We start from the raw sequence: 21,042 nt of genomic DNA, 5'->3' as shown, positions 1-21,042 counted from the left end.
CTCCCTCTCCCCCACCTCCATGCCTCTCATTTTTTTTTTTTTTTTGCTTTGGATTTGTCTACATACCTCTGCCACCTAGAATACTGCTTTGAAAAGAAAATGGTTTGAATAATGCAAATGGACACAAGCTCTCCTCTTTGGTCCAGTTATCTGATCATAACAAACAGAACTCTTCAAAATTTATTTGAATTAATTTAATTTCATTTATTTAGTAATTTTGTTCATCTTACATAATTTAATTTTTTCCCAAACATTCAATACCATGAGTCATATTATTGGCAAAGAAACCTTGGAAATAAATGACTCTACAATGTTTTACAGTATTTCAAGTAGTTGTCAATTCATTATTTTAGCCCATTTAAAGGTTTTGTGGTCCACCTTTGAGATTGCCAATCCTTCTTTCTCACATTCTCCCCAAATTTATTTGGAATATATTTATATTTACTAAATATAAATGTTGTTTTCCCCAATGCAATGTATTTACAATATGTATAATTATATATGTATATATACCAAAATGTTTATATACATACACATTGATACATATACAATACACACATACATATAAAGATACATATACATGTAACTATCTATATATGTATACACATAGATACATATATATTTTCTTTTATGTATTTTAAATGTTTTTTTATTTCAGGTATCAAGAATTTTTAATCTGTCTTTTCCATTAATTTTTCTCAATGAAACATATTTTTAATCCCATGTCCTTCAAGGTTCAAGTGCAACTTTTTATGTGAAGTCCGACTGAACCTCCTTGCTAACCTGTCCACTCCGTATTCCCCAAATCCTATATATATATATATATATATATGCATATATATGTATATGCATATATATATATATATATATACATTGTATATATTTCATATGTGCCTACTATGTAAATACGGCATCCCTCAGTTAGACTGTAAGTCCGTTGAGGTGGGTTTTCACTTTTGTCTGTGAAGCCTAAAGTCTTTTAAGGTGAAATGTCTTCCACATCCAGAGAAAGAACTATGGAATTAGATCACAGAAGGTAGCAGAAGATTTTCTTTTATATTACGTTCTGATTTGTTAAATAATTTCTCCCATTCATTTTGATTCTTCTATGCAACATGACTATGATGAAAATGTATTTAATAGGAACATATGTGTAGAACCTATATAAAAGTGTATGCCATCTCAGGGAGGGAGTAGAGAGGTAGAAGGGAAGGAGGGGGAGGGAGGGAAAAATCTAAGTTATATGGTAGTGATTGTACAACACTGAAAATAAATAATAAAAAAAGTTTAAAATACACTTGGTGGTTAAAATTTTTAAACAATTAAAATAAAGGAAAATACATATGGTATTTTATATTTTAGGGACTTTTTGTATATATGTAGGTCCTCCTGTAAGTTTACAGGGACTAAAAAGAGTGCTCCTTAGGGGAGGGAATCATCTATGACAAATGCTCAGTATGTGGGTAGAGTTTTCACTGTTCAAAATGTTTGGGGCTACTAAGAGACAGGGGGAGCAAAAAGAGAAGAGTCTCTTCAAATGAGACCTCAGATACACTACAGGCTCTAGTCATAAAGGAGACAAGTGGAATGAATCACTTAGAGAGGCCTTTTCTGAACTGGCAGCCAGGGCAAGTGAATAAAAATATCTTCTCTCTTTTTAGCTTCCCTTCCATCTATCTGAAAAGATTCTCCACCACACCACACCCCACAGATTTTCTTACTCCACATATTTCATTATACAGTGGTATTCCACACCTCCCCCCCCCAATTTAATTTTGATTCATTTGTATACATAATGCATTGTCCTTTGTTTTGCTGATTAAGTCTTTAAAAGTCACTCCAGTATGCTAAGGGTGATGTGTGTGTGTGTGTGTGTGTTTGTTCGTGTGTGTTTGGTATGGAGGGGAGAGTAGTATGCTTCTCCAAGGACGTTTTATATTTCACAGAATAAATGAGCTAGGACCTCACTTTTGGTTTGGTGATAAAGAAGACCATCTGGGGGCATATTTTATGAATTGTTTATCCTATATGTTTCATAGTTAAATTCCCAAGGGCAAAATTGGAGTGGAACCTGAAGGTTTCTTTCTCTCTGCCTTGCAGAACATGTGCCTGTCTTTAATTTCTGTTGTTTGTAATCATCAGAGTAGCTCTCTATAAGACAGGCCCCTGGGCTGGACCCTTCTCCTCTTACCCTAGTTTTCTAGAGAGGAAGGGTAGAAGAGGGATGGGAAAGGACTAGAGGAGAAAGTCTAGCTTTGGTCAGTGCAGGGGGTCTGTGAGGTTTTCAGCCTGGCTGGGAGGAGCAGGCATGAGGGAAACACAGACAACTTGGCCACTCTAGTGACATCTAGGTACAACATATACATTATCACATTTGATCCTCACAACCATTTTGTAAATTAAGTAGTAAAAATATTACTAATGTGGCGTAGCGAATAGTGGATTATGCTCAAAACCAAGCAGTCTTGGGATTCAGTCCAGCCTCTGACATATCCTAGCTATGTGACTGAGGGCATATCATTTAACCTCTAGCAGTTCTAGCTTGGAGGTGTCAGAAAGCACAGACCAGCCAGATTAAAATAGAAGTGAGAAATGGCTAACAAAGTAAGTAAAAATACAATACTACATAGAAAATTAGACTTTGTGGTTTTCTAAATCAACATGCAATCTGCAGGAATTCATTTCTATTTGAGTTTGTCATCACTGCCCTGTTCAACTCCGTAAGACTGTAAGTTTCAAAGAAAACATAAAACTATAATGATTTTTTCTCCACAAGAAAATTCCCTGTGTCAATGAAATCACAAGACCATTTCCAGGGTCATTTTATAGATGAGGAATCATGTTTTGGATCGTTCAAATGACTTGACTATCCTCACATAGCTGCAGGGTCAGTTTATGAAAGAATTTCTGTTGATTTTTGGATGATGCCACAGTGTTACTTATTGTGTGGCCATAATTAAATACATATAGGAATTCAGGTTCAGCTGCATGGAAAGTGTGAGTATGGTCCTTCAAAATGCAACTGTGCTTTGTGTCTCTGTATCTGATCACATGTATCATGTGATGTTGTATCATGACTTGAATCAATGTGAGGGGGAGAGAAAATCACCATTTGTGCTCCCCTCCAACTCCTAATGCATCCCTCTCTTAAAAAGGAGCATGCTATACCATTTATTTTACAGGACTATTCTTAGAATCTTGACTAGATCATGAGTATGCATGACAGTGGAATAAAGAGGCAGCAGGATTGTAGCGTGTGTCAACCTGAAAATTTGGTCAAAAGAGGCAAACAGGCCAGGTGAAATGTAAATCCGTGTTATTTATTCCCTTAAAGCTAGCAGATACATGATAATGAAGCCAGGAGGAAACTTCTAACTGCTTGATACAAGAAAGAGAAGGTTTAAATACACTTTACCATGAGAAAGGAATTTTGTTAGTAGTATACATTATAAACACAGTGAATGAGGCACAATTGACAAGACAGACTCAGCTGGAAATTACAAACCCAGGATACCTGTTTTTCTCAGTCTCTGCATATCAAGATAAGAAGAACCCCACCACTCTTTTTACAGGTATCCATCCTGTCATAAAAGGTCTTCGAAGTTGCTGACACAGGAAAGGGCATTTTTAGAGTAAAACAAAGCAGTCTGATTGGTTAGTTCAAACTGTGGCCCTTTTCAAAGTCCAAACATGATATTGAATGTTTATCAAGTAAAGAAAGCATGGCATTTGAAATCAGAGATCTTGAATGCTAGACCCACTTCTGCCCCTTACTAACTGTGAGACTTTGACAGAACTATTTAATCTTTCTGAGCCTCAGTTTGCTAAACTCTATAATGAGAACAAAAATACTTGCACTACCTTTCCTTTGGAATTATGAAGGCCAAAGGAGACAATTTCAATAAATTGTGAAGCATCACATAAATGTGAGTTCTTATATATGTGAACATATTGATTTAGAAAACCACAAATTCTAATTATCTATGCAGTATTGTATTTTTACTTATTTTGTTAACCATTTCCCACTTATATTTTAATCTGGCTGTGCTGTACTTCCAGGATTTGCTTCTGACACCTCTGAGCTAGAATAGCTAGAGGCTAACGTATGTATGTGTATATACACACACACACATACATACTTATATATGAATTATATATATATATATATACATATATATTCACATACACATATTCACACATATATATACACATATAATATGTTCAAATATATGTGAATGTGTGTAAAGATATATAATATAGTTTACTAACAATTCAGAAGATATCATGACTTTCCCCCTGCATGTATTTGTGTGCCCCTTAGCATAAAGAGGTACAAATACCAACAAAGTTAGACAAATGATAAGTATTTCTACCTCAGACCAAAAATGAGATACAAATATTGGCTACCTATTCACTTTAAATACATCAAAGATCTATTATTTCATTGTTTTATGAGTAATTCATTCATAGTATCTAGAAGATCTTTATACAACAGTAGATTGTCTTCCTAAGTAGCAAAGATTAAAAAAACAACTCTATTACTTGTTGAACAACTTTCTACTGAAGAACATTTCTCAACTTAGCCAGTCTGGTCTTGTAATGAGAGATACAAATAGTTTTGAGCCCCAAAATGACTTGGAATAGTTAATTTAATATAATAAGAACTCAGTGAACATTTGACAAAAAAAAAAAAGTCAGGCTAAATTATTATTGCAGTGGTATATTAAAACTTCTTTCAGCATATCAGAGGATTACAAGAATACATCTCAAATGCTATTTTAACTACACCAATCTCTACTCAGTTTTACGAATTAATAATTACTATGAACTATGGAACTGGCCCCAGCTAGGTCCATAATACTACAACTGAACACCTAATTATTCTGTAATATGACTGCACATGGGTCTGGTTGACATTGCCATTCTATCAACATTAGACCCTTTATTTTTTAATTTGACAATGAAAAAAAAAACTTGAAAAGTATAGCTAGGTCCTGATTAGTGAAAATAATTAATTACGTGCAGTGGTTGCGTTATTCAGATCTGTAGTCAATATTTCCATTGTGCTAGAACCAACCATTATATTTTATATCATTATAACTCAAATAGTGCTGATTTGAATACATGTGACATTTATGTTGATAGTCACAATAGCACAGTGAGCTAACAAAATTTGGAGGAAATAAAAGCATAGGTCTCTTTTAGTTTTTTTGCCTCTCCTCTTCTACTTGCCTATACTATTACTAGCATCCTTTACACCCGCCTTCCACGTTTACTGTTTAGTTGACAGGGAATTCATTTTTCACACTAATCTGAATCTGGCTGTGTGCTTCTCTAGAGCTATCTTCAGTTAAGTTTTTAGTATGACAATTTAGGATTCAGCAAGAAGAAGAGAAGGCATACTTCTTAGACCTCTTGAAATAAATAGTATTTTTACACCCCAAGTATAACGCATAGACAATTCAAAAAAAGTGGGTACTTTCTGGTACATTTTTTTTTTCCACTTAGTGCTATTTGAGAATATTTTGATCTTTTTTTTTCATTTGTTAAGTAGAATATTATAGTGTTCAGAATAGAGTTATCCTAGAGTAGTTTGGAACAATAAAGGAATGTCTGATTAAAGGATTATTCATTGCCCATTTAATTTGTCTCAACTAGGGAAATAATACAGACAAATAAAACGAACAAAATTTACTAACACGTTTTCCTGTTTATGCAACTTTTTTTACATATATTATCTCACTTGCTACTTAATCACCCAATGAAATAAATGATATGGGAATTATTAGTTTCATTTGACAGAATAAGAAACCAATTTCCCCCAAAGAGGAGGAGGTCATTGGCACCTTGGTAGCCTAATTATTAATGGAAGGATCTGAGATTTTCTAACTATAAGACCAGAGTCTTATCTTCTCTCTAATGTTCCACTTTGAGCCCACATGCTCCTCTATTTTCCCAACTAATTAGTACTTTATGTTAATGACAGTATTTTACTAAAATCAGCTCCCTTTCATGTCTTATCTCGGAAGACAGGTGATTATGGATCCCTAGCAGGACCTACATCAAGTTGTGAAGCCTGCAAATTGGGGCTTTCAAATAGATCGCATGTCTTTTATATGATGGCCAGTCTAGGTATATTCATATTGTGACCAGAAGATTGGTCATCAGATGAGGATTTTATTCATCTGGTAACTCATGAAACCATCAATTAAGGGGGTGAATGTAGAACCTATTGAATTGAAATCAAAGATCCTAAGAAATATTAAGATGCCTTCAGTTAACTAAGGTTAGTGGGTATTACATAGCCGTTCCACATATTAAATATCCCAGGCATCTTCCCCCAATCCCCCTTAAACTATAAGAACAGTGTTAATAGTGTTGGTCCCTTCCTCCAGTTTCTTGGGGTTGTGTAGGTTACTTGCTTGGGGGCATATAACCCAATTATACATCCCTAGTGTAGACATGGCCTATTTTTTATGTTTTTTTTTTTTTTTTATGCAGAAGCTTCCTTTCAAATAACAAGATGCTCCCAGATAATTACCAGAGCACACCTATAAAAAGAAATCATCAAGATACTTGTTCTCCATCCTGCCTGACCCAGAATAAATTTGAGACATCATCAAAATACTGTATTTTCATTTTCTCGATGCTGTGGGGATTTGAAAACTACATCGAAATGAGGAGACAAGGAAAGAGCATTCGCAGAATAAAATGATGGTGTCTAAGTGGCAGGCTAATACTATGTCTTCACAACTCAAAATAAATATTGCCAGATAAAGAGAAAGACTATGCATTCTTTACTGAGATAGTCATCAATTTCAGTGTTTGGTAAAATGCAATTAAAAAAACATTGTGCCTTTCCCATCAGAAAGTCTTAGAAGTGGCCACTCATTCAGCAGTCTTCAATTAAATAGAAATCACAATTGTTATTGCACTGATATGAGGAATGCCTAAATAAGGAAACTCCCTTTATCAACATAGGTCAGCACCTTTTTTCATGCCACTTATATTTGTAGAGAGTTGTTTAGAATATGGAGATAATAAGTAACCTGTCCACCATCATGTAGCTAGATTTTGTCAAAAGCAATTCTTCAACCCAACTCAGGTCTTCCTAGCTCCCAAATGAGCTATAGACATATTGTTGTGGTGCAAAGTTTTGAGAGTGTCAAATGTTCATTTAACAGAAATTTGTTTAGTGTCTATTATGCAGTTCAATAAAAATTTATTAAGCACTTACTATCTATAGGTTATTATGCTAAAGCTCTAGGTATACAAAGATAAACAGATCAGATCTTACTCTAAAAAAAGGCTATGATATAACGAAAGAGGTTGGGGAGAGTAATATATGTACTCACATTGTTAAAATATAAGAGATGATGGTATTCATAGAATGGAGAAATATATGGAAAGACAATAAGAAAATTGTTTGTAAAAAAGAACCATTATCACTTAAACTATAAGCATTTAGTCAGCCATTTGCGAAGACCTACAGTTACCCTAAAAATACAAAGGATGAAACAATCCCACCTTGTAAGAACTATACATATTAATGGAGAAGACAATAAAATACCTTTATAAGTATATAGAGAAAAAAATTAAAAAGTAAGTAAATGCAACATAGTTAAATATGAAGACATTTGGGAGGGAAAACACCATTACCTAGGGATTTGGAAAAGCTTCATGCAGAAGGTAGTACTTTGACTGTGTTTCAAAGGAAGACAGGAAGGGACTCTAAGAAGTAGAGGTGAGAAAGAAGTGCATTCCAGGACTAGGTGATGGCCAATAAAAGTAATGAAGAAAAGAGTTGAAATGTTATGTGTGAGGAAAAGAGAAAAGGCCAGTTAGGCTGCAGCATTGATTTTGGAAAGTGGGAAGATATAAAATGAGGCTAGAAGCATTATTTAGGGTCAGGGTATGAAGGGCTTTAAAAACATCAATAGAGGAATTTACATTTTATCCTAGAGGAAATGGGGAGAACCTGGAATTAATCAAGAAGAGTTACATGGTCAGATCTGAGCCTCTGGAAAATTACTTTGGCCACAATATGGAGGATAAATTGGAGGGGAGAGAAACAAAACAGGGAGAAGAATAAGGAAGGCTTTGGCTATAAGCTAGATGAAAGGTGATGATAAGCCAAAGGTAAGGTGTTAACATTGTGAATAGTGATATGGGGTCAGGTGTTTCACCTAGTAGAAGGAGAAACTACAAGACTTCACAACTGTCTGCCAAGTTAGATATGTGAGGTGACGAAGGGTGAGGAACTTAGTGTGAGAAGGAGCCAAGGAAATGAACCAGGAAGGCTGTAAAGATGTTGGTACTTTTGAAAGAAATGGGGTAGTTTAGAAATGGGGAAGGTTGAGGAACAAATAATGTGTGTAGTTTTCAACACATGGAGTTTGAAATAACCAAAAGACTAGGTGGGCTTGAAGTTCAAGGGAGAGCTTAAGTTGAAAGTATAGACATTCATTTCCAAATAAAGACGACAGTGAAACTTATGGGAGCTCATGAAGCTATAGACAGAGTATGTGAAAGGCATGGACCTTTAGGAATACCCAAGAGAGTGTTTGCAAACTGGTTTCTGACCTTATCATTCAACTGGAACTGTTATGTCTGAAGTTACTAATGAACTTTTAATTGCCAAAATTCATGGTTATTTTGAAAGTCCTCATCCTTTCTCACCTGCTTGTCCACTAAGTCCTTAAAGAGAGGGTCCATATTTTAACTTTACCTTGCTCAACATAGGGTGAGCTCCATTGGGTTGAATTAGTAGAAATAGGTTCTCCTCTTTCCTGAAGTGATATTGTGAGTCTACCTAAAGTCAGCTAAACAGAAAAGCTGGAAGGGGGATGGAAAGGATGTTAGTAACAGTACAGGCAAGTAGAAGAGGAGAGGCAAAAAAACTAATAGAGAGTGACCTCCAAATTTTGTTAGTTCACTGTGCTATTGTGACTATCAACATAAATTACTAGTGCACCTAGGATAAAATATAAGATAAGTTTGTCCATTTAATTTTAGAGCCCTTTACAACCTGGCTACAGCTTCATTATACCATATTCTATTCCCCTTTTCACATCCTACAATTCAAATAAACAGATCTGTCCCTCACATGCAGCTTTCCATCTCCAGTCAGTGCCTTACCACTGGCTCCCCCGCTCACATTCTTACTAGAATGTATTTTCTCCTCCCCTCTGCTCCAGAAAAGCCATCTTCCCCTTCAAGAGAAAGCTGAGAATTCACATTGCATACGAAGATTTTCCTGATTCCCCCAAATTGAACTACTTGTGACCTTCCCTGGCATTTGTTTCATGCATATTATGCATATATAAAAACATACACATATACATATATATACATACATATATACATAAACACATAAATACATATATATAGGTGTGTATATGTATGATATATATGTATATTCATTATTATATAGATATTTATGTTTATATGTACATCTACGTATGTATACATATGTGAATACATATTCATTTTTCCTCCCCATAGCTTGCAAACTCCCTGAAATGTGGGGATTTTTTCATCTTTTCTCTTTGTATCCCCAACATCAAGCACAGTGCCTGGCTCACAGTAGACATATAGCAAATGGTTGTTAATTGATCAATTAATTGAAATCAAATCACAAATATAAAACCGAACAACACTGGGAAAAAGTAAATGGTTGCACTTGTTTCAGTTATGTTACAATTTGTGCCACTCAGAACTGGAATGGTCCAACTTGTGTTCAAGAATAACCCACATGACAGCTTTTCTTTTTAATGATCATTTTTAAAGGATAGAGAAGCAATTTCTGGTTCAAACAAGTTTAGGTTAGCTGACTCTTATGGTTCCTCAAAATCTATGCTTCTCACACTCTAAATCAGGCTATATGACACTGGCTATATTGTCACTCCGGATTTCAGTTTTCTCATCTTTAAAATAAGTAATTCGGATTATATGGTTTCTGAGGATGCCTTTACCTCTAGATTGCATAAGTCAGTTTTCTTATATGTTGTCATAAGTTGACTGATTAATTCCATGCACATCTCTTCCTTCAGGAACCTCATAAAAAGTGAGATGTCTTCTTGACCTTACTGGACTCTGATTAAGTATGGTAAGGAAGTCAGAAAGGTACTCTCCAAAGAGAAAAGGGAGAGGGAGAAAAGGATGAGGATAGAAGAAACTCAGTGCCTCATTTTGCATATGTTTTTCAGGTTATTCCAGCTCCTTAATTTTATGACTTTATTTACTGACTATTAGAGTGAAAAAAAGCAATTAAAATCAAATTGCCTCATTTGCACCTGCATGTTGCTAGAATTGATTTATAGCATCCTAGCTCTTCAGCATTGCCTTAAGATGGGCTCTGTTCTCTGGCAGCTTTTTGTCAGGTGAGCTCAGGGAGGGGGCTGTGCCTGGCAACTGACAGGGTGCTGTCCAAAGCTAGGGAATTGGTTACTGAGCAACTAACAGTAGTACCCTGTTTTATTGCCCTTTGCATCTGCTGAGTTATCCTCCCTTACTTGGGAGCTACTAGCAAAGGTTCATGGGTTCTTTTGTGCCTAAGCTCATAAATCCTTCTGTACCACTCAGGAACTCAGCTTCAGTGCCCAGGTTGGCTGACATCTGTGCACTATTTGCATATTTCTAAGGCATTACCCAGACCTATTTCTCTATCTTCCATGGAAATTCAAAATGGCAGCAGCTTTCTGTTCAACTTTCCTTCTCTAATAGATACTGTCTCCCTTTAGCTACACCGGTACTCAAAATGTAGGCAAACTAGTTCACAGCTAGTCCTCAGCCATTTATGCCAAGAAGATAGAGGTATTTGATGGAATGAGATATTTTAAACAGAGGTCAAATTCATGGTTGACCAAGGAAAGAAAATGGGTATGCAGTTATCAATAGGAACCCTCCGTGTGACTCACTGGGTTGCTTTATGAGTAGAATCAATTCCAGAGGATATTAAGAAGCTTTTGAAGAAATAATTTCAAAATCTGAACCTTAAAATATAATACAGAGATATAAAAGACAAGGAAGATTAACTAGTCCAATTCCCATACTATACAGGTGAGAGAACTGAGACCTGGGGAGGAGAGTGGCTTTATCAAAACTTTGCAGATAGTAAAGAGCAGAGGCAAGCTGAACTCAACTCTTTTGATTACAAACTAATGTTCTTTCCATTATGCTATTGCCTCCTCTCCTTGGGGAAGGGAGGCTTTGGGGAAGTAGACTGATTGACAATCTAAAGAGCTCTAGATATCTAATCAATATATTTGGGTTTTAATACTGCCCCAGACAGTTTATCACACTTAGTTACCTTAACTAAGTCATTCCTCCTCTTTTAGCTTCATTTTCTTTATTAGTAAAATGAAGGGATTAGACTCAATGATTTGTAGGACACTTCAGCTCTTAATCATATGATTCTGTGTCTTTTTTGTGATTTCACCTTGGATTCTCTGTGACCACCTCACTCTCAAAGCAACACTTCAGTATTTGCTCTCATAAATCAATGAGCATACAAAATTAAGAAGTCCTTACTTAAATGAAAGATGTAGTAGAGCCTTATTCAGGAGTACTTTTAGCAGGTTAGCTAGAGGATTTGAAGTCAGAGAATTAAAACCTTAATCCCAGATCTGCCATGTACTGTTTGTTCCTTGGAAAGTCATTTCCATTTCAAATTCAGATTCCTAATGAGAGAGTGAGAGGGAGAATGAGGCCAAGAGAGAGACAGAAACAGATACAGAGACACAAAGAGACAAAGACTCAGAAACAGGGAGGAAAAACCGGGAGGAGAGAGGAAGAGAAAGGAGAGGGGAAGAGCAGGAAGGGGGGATTTCAATTTAAGTAATAAAAAAGGAGAGATAGTTATTAACTTAGAAATGGAAAAATGAGGTGTCTCCTGACAAAATCTATGAGTCCAATGACATAAAATTCGATAAAAAAAATGGGGAAGATGACTATGTCTGGAATACCAAGGAACAGACTTATTTTTTTCAATGAGTAGTTAATGAACTTCCATGTCCATTTCCCTACAACCTGTACTAGGTCTTGTGTGGAATTACATAAAGGACAGTGTTTAACTATTCTCCATTAGCCAGTTCTGAAATCTTAGTTAACAGTTATCTTAGGCATTGATACAGCTTTGAAGAAAAATATAAACAAAAAAATAAACATATAAAAGATTTATATTTATGCTATATACTACAGAAAATTATGAATTTAAATGAATGAATTAAAAAAAATAAGTACACCCTTTCTTTAAATACCTTGTTTCTTTGGTGTTGTAAAATAATGATTTAACTTGATTAAATAATTTAATTTAAATACAATTTCTTATTCATTCATTTGATTAACAAATATTAAAAAAAATATTAAAACTGTGTGCAAGGAATGATTCTGCTATAGTCTGTTTTTTTTTCCTTAATAGTACTTTTTCCAATTACATGTAAAGATAGTTTTCAACATTCATTTTTGTAAAATTTTGAGTTCCAAATTTTTCTTCACCCTTCCATACCCCCTCCCCAAGACAGCTCCTACTACAATTTATTGATGCTGAACATGATGTCTCTTTTGTCCTTTGGGTGAAATTCAGCTCTCCAGACCTCATGTTTCGAAATCATACAGTATAATCAAAAGTACTAGAAAGAACTGTGATGTTTTGAAAATATATATACGTTGTGTTTTGTAGGTTTTCTTGAAAACCATTATACTTCCCCCCACCACCATCACTACCACATTTATGTAATCCATGCCTAGTTCAAAAGTCTTTAAAATGTTGAACAATGCAGGACTGAGAACAGTTCCTGAGGCGTTGCAAACTGTTTCTTTTTCAATGTGAATAGCTTTTTTTTTTCTTTTTTGGAGGGAAGAGTATAGTCATTCAAAGGATCTGTGAAACCATGTATTTCCAGCTAACACAAGCTAGAACTTTTTGTTCATACATATACTAAATAATCCGAGCTGGAAGGAACCACAGAGGTCATCTAGTCCAAATTGAAACCAAACAGGAATATGGTCTATAACATATCTGCTTGACCATTTCTGCTTAAATACCATCTATGATGGGAAACATTACCTCCCAAGACATTCCATTCAATTTCTGAAATTTTTATGATATTTTTCTTCACTTCCAAACCAAACTTAATTTTCTGCAGCTTCTATTCATTGTTCTAAGTTCTTTCCTCTGGAGCCAACCAGAATAAGACTAAGTAATTCCTTGTCTTCATGATATCCTTTCAAATTCTTGAAGAAAGAGATCATGCCCTCCTTAATGTGCTCCCATTTCCATGCAAAATCCTCCAGTTCCCTCAAAGGCGTGGTTGTTATTTCCCTCAACTCATTACATCCTTGCATTCATTTTCAAGCTTCTAAATACCCTTCTTAAAAATGTTGATAATAATTGAATACCATATCTTAGATGTGATCTAACCAGGGAAGAGGAGAACAGGGTATTAATTTCTTTCATTCTGTGAATTTGCCTCAAGTATTTACTTTAAGTAATTTGGTCTAAAATTATGTTGACTTTGTTGACTGAAATTTCATATGATTTGCATTGAGCTTGTAGTCCATTAAAAACTTCAGATCTTTTTCAGCCTCCCACATCCCATATTTGAGATTTTTTTTCTTTTAAATTCAAGTGCAGGACTATTAATACTATATTTAGGACACTGGAAAACTTTGTCAAGTGGCTCAAATCCAGGAATATGATTCTGGCATTTTCCTGACCTACTGGTATAATAAATTTATCTAAAAAAGAAATGGCAACCAGAGTATGTTTTCTAAAGGTGGAAGAAAATAAATACTTGAGTATAGCCTTTGTGTCTACCCATCTCTGCCCTCAACTGCCTATTCACCAATTTCTTGGCCATGTATCTTCAGGATTTCCGTGTTCAGAATTTCTGAAGGCTTCTGGTGGTGGTGAAACCCCCATGAGCAGCTGCTACCACTATGACTATAGCATTCATTTTGACCCAGATAGTCTAGAAAACTTTAAAATACAGAAGAGACCCTAGCAAAAATGGCTCCATTCCCAGAGAAAGGAAATCATTCTGGACATTCAGAGAGAAAGTCTATTTCTAGACTGTCTCAAGTAATATCAGACTGGTAGCAACTTTACTAATTCCAATTTCTGACTCTTTGCCAATGTAAACAATTTTGGTGTAAAGGCAAGGCCTTGAGAAGAAAAAAATGGTGGTCTGGTCTTGACAATTTGGGATGCCTAGGAAATTTCATCACATATACAAAGATGAAAGGTGAATTTTTATCACTATAGAAGTATCCATTTGTAATTACAAAAGTGACTTACTCTAAAGTATAAAATGTTTTCATAATACTAGGCTTTGAGATAGGCAGTAGATGTATTGTTATTATTTTTATTTTGTAGAGTAGGAAACTGAGAACTCTTAGGAAAGAAAAGAGAAAAACTTAACTAAATTTACCAGATACTCAAATTTCAGATACAAGATTCAAACCTTGAGTTTCTCTGAATGAGACCCTTGTTCTCTTTCCACTACAGTATATCATAACTTTTTTTTTGTAACATTATTTTTTTCCAAAACAAATATACAACTTGTAATTTTGAAAGCATTTAGTAAACACTAAAATAAATTTATAAAGGAGTCATTAAATTTTACTTATAAAAGAGTACTGCAATGGAATCAGAGACCTGGATATTCATTTTAATTGTGTCACTATTTAGTTCTGTGACCTAAATAATTTGAAATTTTTTTAAAAATAAAATTTTATCTTGATTTAACCACCATAAAGTAATATGATCATTTCTATGTAAAATGGAAAAAGAGATTTGTAAATGAAACTGTCCATTTCGATTACCTACTTTTTGCTTTTACTTCTACAAATATAATAACTTCAAAAAATGTAACTTTTAAAGCCATCCTCTTGCCTATATTTCTTTCTGGCCTATCTTTTCCCTTCAGTTCATGTTTTTGTTTTTTTTTTGGTTTTTTTCAGAAAAAGTGCTTCAATCACCCTTACATATTTTTGTCTTTTCTTTATAAAAATATCATGTTGGATCCTGTTATTTATTTTTTAATTTTTCTTTCTTTTTTTATTAATTAATTAATCAATTTATTTTTAGTTTTCAACCACACTTCCACAAGATTTTGAGTTCCAAATTTTTCTCCCCATCTCTCCCCTCTGTCCACCTCCAGAGGTGTGCATTACCCCTTCCCCCAATCTGCCCTCCCTTCTATCACACCTGTCCCTTCTCTTATCCCCTTCCCCTCTATTTTCTTGTAGCGCAAGAGTAGATTCCTATACCCCATTACCTGTATGTATTATTTCCCAGCTAAAAGCAATATATATCATTTGTTTTTAGAACTTTGAGTTCTAACTTCTCTACCTTCCTCCCTTCCCACCCACCCTCATTGAGAATGCAAGCAATTTGATATAGGTTACACGTATGCAATCATGCAAAATACTTCCATAACAGTCATGGTATAAAAGACTAACTATATTATCCTTCGTTCTATCCTGCCCCTCTCCACCTTATTCTATTCTTCCTTTTGACCTTGTCCCTCCTCAAAAGTGTTTACTTCTAATTACTCCCTCCTCCCATTTGCTTCCTTTCTATCATCTTCCCCCACTTAATCCCTCCACCCCCTACTTTTCTGTAGTATAAGATAGATTTTCATACCAAAATGAGTTTGCATGTTATTCCTTCCTTAAGCTAAATCCAGTGAGAGTAAGGTTCACTCTTTCCCTCTCACCTCCCCCTTCTGCCCCTCCATTGAAAAAGATTTATCTTGCCTCTTTTATGTGAGAGATAATTTATCCCATTCTATTTCTCCCTTTCTCTTTCTCCTACTAGATTCTTCTCTTACCTCTTAATTTTATTTTCTTAGATATCATCCCTTCATATTGAACTCACTCTGTGCCCTCTGTCATATTATATGTATTTAATATCTCTAACTACCCAAATACCGAGAAAAGTCTCAAGAGTTACAAATATCATCTTTCCATGGAGGAATGTAAATAGTTCAACTTTAATAAGTCCCTTAAGATTTCTCTTTCCTGTTTACCTTTTCATGCTTCTCTTGATTCTTGTGTTTGAAAGTCAAATTTTCTATTCAGCTCTGGTCTTTTTATTAAAAATGTTTAAAATTGCTTTATTTCATTGAATGACCATTTTTTCCTCTGAAGTATTATATCCAGTTTTGCTGGGTAGGTGATTCTTGATTTTATTCCTAACTCCTCTGACCTATGGAATATCATATTCCAAGTCCTTTGATCCCTTAATGCAGAAGCTACTAGATTTTGTGTAATTCTGATTGTGTTTGCACAATACTCGAATGGTTTCTTTCTGGCTGCTTGAAATATTTTCTCCTTTTCCAGAGAACTCTGCAATTTGACTACAATATTTATAGGAGTTTTCCTTTGGGGATCTCTTTTAGAAGGTGATGGGTGGATTCTTTCAATATCTATTTTGCCCTCCAACTCCAGAATATCAGGGCAATTTTCTTTGATAATTTCTTGAAAGATGATGTCTAGGCTCTTTTTCTGATAATGGCTTTCAGGTAGTCCAATAATTTAAAAACTGTCTCTCCTGGGTCTATTTTCCAGGTCCGTTGTTTTTCTGATGAGAAATTTCACATTGTCTGGTATTTTTTCATTTCTTTGGTTTTATTTTATAATTTCTTGATTTTTCATAAAGTCATTAGCTGCTATCTGCTCCATTCTAATCTTTAAGGAATTATTTTCTTCAGTGAACTTTTGGACCTTCTTTTCCATCTGGCCAATTCTGCTTTTTAGAGCATTTTTCTCCTCATTAGCTTTATGTATCTCTTTTGCCATTTTAGCGAACAGTTGTCTCATTTTTTCATGATTTTCTTGCATCAGTCACATTCTCTTCCCAACTTTTCCTCTACTTCTGTTATAGATTTTCAAAATTCCTTTTGAGTTCTTCTATTATCTGAGATCAATTCATATTTTTTCTTGGAGACTTTGTATGTAGGAGCTTTGACTTTGTCTTCTGATTGAATATTTTGGTCTTCTTTGTCATCAAAATAAGATTCTAGAGTCTGATTCTTTCTCCAGTTTTCCCTCATTTCCCCTGCCATTTACTTGACTTTTAAACTCTTTGTCAAGATAGTTTTCTGCTTCCTGTGGGAGTGGGAGGTATACTGGTATCTGTTTGATCCCCCTATAATCTGTGGGCCTAGATCTCTAGAAACAACTGCTGTCACTGCCCTTGTTACTGCTATGGTTGCTGTGGTTCCTCTGTCCCCTCTGCCATTCTGGGGCTGGGATCAGACCTCTGTACTCTCTCACATGGGTCGCACAGGTTTTTTCCACTGACCTTTCAATTTGTCTTCAGTGTTTTGGGTTGTAAACTCTGGAAACTGCCATAGGTGCCAGAAATTTAGTTCCACAAAGCCTGCTCCAGTTACACCTGTGCTGGTGGGATCCATGCTGGACTGCCCTCTGCTCCCACACTGGCACAATAGACACTTCCTGTCAAATTTCCAGGCTGTCTTGGGCTGGAGATTTACTTAACTCCATCATCCTGTGGCTTTTGTAGCTCCAGAATTTGTTTAGAGTAATTTTTACAGGTATTTTGCTGGGTTAGGGAGAAGAACTCTAAAAGTCCTTGATTTTGCTCTACCATCTTGGCTCCACCCCTGACTCCTCTGATAATCCTGTTATTGTTAGCCTCCTCTTGCTTCCAACTTTCCACCTTAAAAAAATTGAAAAGCGAATTTCAAACTTACACAGCAAATACAAATAATCTAGCAAAACAGATTCACACATTGTCCAGGTATCAAAATGTATATCTCATTCTGTACACTGGGTCTAACATCTCTGTCTGCAGGTAGATATCATGTTTCCTCATGGATCCACTGGTATTAAGGTCAATCGTCACATTAATTCTTTTACATATGTTTGTCCTTATACTGTGGTTATTTTTCTACTAATTGTTCTCCTGTTTCAGTTCATTTCACTCAACATCAGTTCATAGAGGTCCTCACAGGCTTTTCTGAAGCCATCCCTTTCATAATTTCTTATGGCATAAAGCATTTTAATACACTCATATTCCATAATTTGTTCCAACATTCCAATTGATGGACCTGTCCTTAATTTCCATTATTTTGCCATTACAAAAACAGATGTAATAAATGTTTCTTTTTCATGTGTGTCCTTTTCTACTTTCTTTAATCTCTTTGCTGCAAAAGTCAAGTAGTCTTATTTCTGGAACAGAAAGTACATATAGTTTAGTGACTTTTGAGCAATAACATCAAAGTATTTTAACAAATAGGTGGGACCAATTCACATTTACACCAAGAGTATACCCAATACACCTGTCTTCTTGCCATACCTTGAACAATCATAATTTTTCCATTTTGTCATTTTTTCTTATTTGATTAATGTGAACTGGAAACTCTGAGTTGTCTTAATTTGCATTTATTAAATTATTGGTGATTTGAAGTATTTTCAATGGTTGTTGAAATCATAGACTTCTTTGATTGAACATTGCATCTTTTGACTACTTATTCTTTGGGGTGCGGCTCTTGTTCTTGTATATTTGAATTCCTTCTTTATATTTTGCACTCAAAACTTACAAACAAACTTGCTACAAAAATTTCACCCCTGTCACACAACTATTTTCCTTTTAATTGAATTGGCTTTGTTTGTGTACTTAAAAAAATAATATGTTCAAAATTGTGCATTTTATCTTCTGAAATTCCCTCTATTTCCTATTTGGTCATGAACTCTCCCCCTACCCCAAATTGGGAAAGGTATTAATTTCCTTGGTTCTCTCATTTGTTTAGATACATTCATATACTGGCAAATATATATAGAGCAGTCCCACTCTTATAGTAAGGAACTTAAACCTATGTAAAATATACTTCCTGAAACTCTCATATCTTCTTCCCCATGTCCCTTACAAATCCCTTTCATTGCTATTGCCTCTCACACCCTTATTCCAATTCAATTTAGCCCTAGTCTCCTCCATATACGTTCAACAATAATCTTTGATTGTTAATCTACTTTCATCCTAGCTCTTGTTCTTCTACTATTCCCTTCCCATCAAGGAGCTCAGCTTTTTCTCAAAGACAATGCAATTCTTAGTACCCTTTCAAAGGATGGCTTCTGTCTATTACTAGCTATTATTTTTCTCATACTCCCTTGAATGCTGGCCCAGGAGACAAGTTAGAATGCTCTTTTCTCCATGTTGTCATTTGTGTACCATCCTGACATCATCACTCAGGAGCCACCTCTTCTTTACAGTTCTCTCCACTGTCCAGATCACTGTTCATATTATCTTTTTACATCCATATTATATTTCCTCCCCTCCAATAAGTTCAGTACTTGTCTAACAGTTATTTCATCATACAACTCGATCCTTATAATTTAAATAACTTAAATCCTCAATACCTCAACCACCTCAACTGCCATGATCTCTGACTCTAATATCCCACAGCCAAATAGGAATAGTCATAATTTAGATACCACCCACTAGGTCCACAATTCAGTTTGCCTTAGATACTGTAATTCCCAATTATAACTCAGGGAAAAAGGCACAAGTCAAGGACTGAGGCTGAATTCCTACATAAAATTTTTTCAATGTTACCTGATATTTGTCTCAGAAATACAATTGCTGGGATTAGTTTTAGTTTCTCCCCAAGGCATATTAACTTGAATTTGTATGTTACAAAGTGTGACAAAGATTCTCTAGTTACCAGTTTTGAATCTTAGTGTATGTAGATAACATAGTTGTATTTGCAAAGGATGACCACTGTGATGCAATCAAATTAGGATCTTTTGCTGGTTTTGATTGACTAAAAGTGCCTCTGATTGAACAATGTGATTAAAGAAGATTTTTCCCACACATTGATGGGCCTGCTCATTGTGGGAAGCTTGACTAGGGGAGTTGTTTTGCAGCAAGGTCCCAAGTACCTTTTGTTTTTTCTATTGAGGCATTGGGTCCAAGGGTTATGCTCTCTGGTTCTGAAAAAGTATATAAATACTCTGAGGGTGAGGTTTTACTTTGGGGCTTAGTTTTTGTAAGAAGATTTGCGTGCCAGATGAGAACTCTGGGAAGCCACTTTAAGGAGCCCTCAGCTTTGAAAACTCAAATGTCAGTGCTTCTCTTTCTGGTAACTATAGTCTGACAGTTGGGTTTGTCTGGTGAATTCAGGCAGAGGAAGCCATTTTTGTTATCTTTTGATTTCTTTGTATTTTCTTTGAAGTTCAGGGTGCTGACTTCCCTGAACTAAGTGAATGATATATGCGCTTGATTAAAAGAATGATACATGTACTTGATTAAAGTGATTGTTAACCCCTTGAATGTTGCTTACGTTTTATGAATACAGATCTAAGAACCTATGATAGCAGAACCCCTTGTGTATGTTGGAGTGTTTACTGTTACAACCACACAGAACTCTATCTTTCTAAACTTTAATGAGGTAGAAGTGATCAGGCCTAGACATTTTTAAAGATTTTTTCTTTTATGTTGGAGTGTGGCAGACAGTGATTTAGTGGAAAAAAATACTGCGTTTAATGTCACAAAACCTGATTTTGAATCCTTTTGAATCTACTTAATATTTCTGTGACAGGAGACAAGTCACTTCCATACCTAGGCTTTTTTCTGCTTCTATGAAATGGGAAGGCAAGGCTAATTAGTAAATCAGTCATTTGTTAAGAGCTCCCTCATGGTCCCTTCCAAGTCCAAGTCCATTAACTCCAAGAGTCTTTTTAAATCAGAACCTTGAATACTGGTGCAAATGGAGTGAAAATTCAGATGAGTCCTTGCTAAGGACTAGCATGTAACTTGTTCATGTAACTGGAAAGCTTTAATTAAAAGTTAAGGGAAACCATGGCTTGCTAAATCTTGCAAGCAATGATATTGATTTTTCTCTAAGAAATAGTTTCTAGCATAGAGATTAAATGAAAAAAAATTCTTGTTCCTCCAATTTCTTTTACAGTCACTCAACACATATTGATGTTAATAGCAGTTAGGGGGTTAGAAATGAAATAAAAAAAATACCTGCTTTCAAATCATCCCTCCTTCTTATACTATCACTTAAC

The sequence above is a fragment of the Notamacropus eugenii genome, chromosome 1, assembly GCF_028372415.1.
Source record: "Notamacropus eugenii isolate mMacEug1 chromosome 1, mMacEug1.pri_v2, whole genome shotgun sequence".
Lineage (NCBI taxonomy): Eukaryota > Metazoa > Chordata > Mammalia > Diprotodontia > Macropodidae > Notamacropus > Notamacropus eugenii.
Note: the sequence above shows the minus strand (reverse complement) of the source record.